Consider the following 2,500-nt stretch of genomic DNA (forward strand, 5'->3'; position numbering starts at 1 on the left):
GCGTCCGTCGGCCGGCGCGCCTGCCACTGGGCGCCCCCACCAGCCGGCTGTAGCGCGTGCGCCCACGCAGCGCGCGGCCAGCACGCCGGGCGCTCCCCCCTCACCGGCCGGGGACGGTCCCACCCAGCCACCGCCGCGTATCGCTTCATACCCACATGCCCACTCACGTTCGTGGGTATGACGGGTGTCGCTGAAGCAACCAGTTAATACCTGTACCGATTGTCGCAATCAATGATTCACCTCCAGCGTATACAACCGCGCAACAACGGATTTCCAGTTCATTTGCGTAACTTGGGCAGCAAACGTAGACGTCCATCTACATTTGCAAATTCAGTGGGTCTTGCATGCCTGGATGATATGCGTCACGACACGCCACATCAGCCCACATACATGCTGCGACGTATGCACGAGAGAACACGTGGAAGGTGGCCCGCGTACGTATGCGAATGCCATTGCACAGCTGCGAAGCTCATTGAACACGCAAACTCCCGCCTGACGAACTAGAGGCGACAGGGGAGCGATATAAGTCTTACAGCAGTACACATTACAGTGGATAGCGGGACCATGTGGAACGTACGCACCACTCGCTAGATGTTGTGAGGGTACGCACCGTAACATGAATCAATACGCAGGACACCAGAGAGTGCGAGCACTGACCTATGTTGAGAGGGTTGCGATTAGGCAACGCTACATGAATGTTTCAATTCATATAACAATTACAGGTTAGGTTAGGGCGCAACGTGCGTTAGGTTAGGGCGCAACGTGCGTTAGGTTAGGGCGCAACGTAGGTTAGGTTAGGGCGCAACGTAGGTTAGGTTAGGGCCCAACGTAGGTTAGGTTAGGGCCCAACGTAGGTTAGGTTAGGGCCCAACGTAGGTTAGGTTAGGGCCCAACGTAGGTTAGGTTAGGGCCCAACGTAGGTTAGGTTAGGGCCCAACGTAGGTTAGGTTAGGGCCCAACGTAGGTTAGGTTAGGGCCCAACGTAGGTTAGGTTAGGGCCCAACGTAGGTTAGGTTAGGGCCCAACGTAGGTTAGGTTAGGGCCCAACGTAGGTTAGGTTAGGGCCCAACGTAGGTTAGGTTAGGGCCCAACGTAGGTTAGGTTAGGGCCCAACGTAGGTTAGGTTAGGGCCCAACGTAGGTTAGGTTAGGGCCCAACGTAGGTTAGGTTAGGGCCCAACGTAGGTTAGGTTAGGGCCCAACGTAGGTTAGGTTAGGGCCCAACGTAGGTTAGGTTAGGGCCCAACGTAGGTTAGGTTAGGGCCCAACGTAGGTTAGGTTAGGGCCCAACGTAGGTTAGGTTAGGGCCCAACGTAGGTTAGGTTAGGGCCCAACGTAGGTTAGGTTAGGGCCCAACGTAGGTTAGGTTAAGGCGCAACGTAGGTTAGGTTAAGGCGCAACGTAGGTTAGGTTAGGGCCCAACGTAGGTTAGGTTAAGGCGCAACATAGGTTAGGTTAAGGCGCAACATAGGTTAGGTTAAGGCGGAACATAGGTTAGGTTAAGGCGCAACATAGGTTAGGTTAAGGCGCAACATAGGTTAGGTTAAGGCGCAACATAGGTTAGGTTAAGGCGCAACATAGGTTAAGGCGCAACATAGGTTAGGTTAAGGCGCAACATAGGTTAGGTTAAGGCGCAACATAGGTTAGGTTAAGGCGCAACATAGGTTAGGTTAAGGCGCAACATAGGTTAGGTTAAGGCGCAACATAGGTTAGGTTAAGGCGCAACATAGGTTAGGTTAAGGCGCAACATAGGTTAGGTTAAGGCGCAACATAGGTTAGGTTAAGGCGCAACATAGGTTAGGTTAAGGCGCAACATAGGTTAGGTTAAGGCGCAACATGGGTTAGGTTAAGGGATGGTGTATGAGGGGGGGAGGGGACGAGGTTCGTTCATAGTGATGATGGTAAGTGGACGCCTGAGGCACCCTGAGATGTGTCACGTCAGGATGCACCTTTGGCTCAGGGGAGGTGGTGCGCCGGTTCCGTGGGTGTGGCAAGGGAGTGGCAGACCTGTGTCTTTCATTCCTGCCATTGCTTATATGCTGTGAGACACGCCAGTGTGGTGGTGTTGGCTGCACCCCTGTGTAGCACATGTGTGGGTGTTTGTGGCTTATCTGCGTAATGATGGTTGTTGGAAGAGTGAGATATTCTGTTTTTGGGGTGGACCTCCTGGTTTTGTTATCATAGTGTGAATGGTGTAATGTGGCGGAGAGGATGCACTGGATGTTGTTCCATGGTGGTGCTTAGATATTGTGTCTGTGTCTGTTACAGCCAGAGAGTAGTGTGTGATAGGGTGTCTGGGTGACGTGTAGTTCACATTGTGTGCACAGACTGTCAGCATGTATAGGGACAGTTGTATGTCGTATGTCATCTATATTCCGATGGCTCTGCATCTATTAGTTATCAGCGCCATGTATCAGTTTAATCTGGTTGCAGTCTCGTGGTGTTCTATCTCTGTACAGTAGTAGAGGTGCGACTGCACTACGTAGCTACCCCTTGCGGCA

This window comes from Schistocerca nitens, chromosome 7 (genome assembly GCF_023898315.1).
Source record: "Schistocerca nitens isolate TAMUIC-IGC-003100 chromosome 7, iqSchNite1.1, whole genome shotgun sequence".
In the NCBI taxonomy this organism is placed as follows: domain Eukaryota; kingdom Metazoa; phylum Arthropoda; class Insecta; order Orthoptera; family Acrididae; genus Schistocerca; species Schistocerca nitens.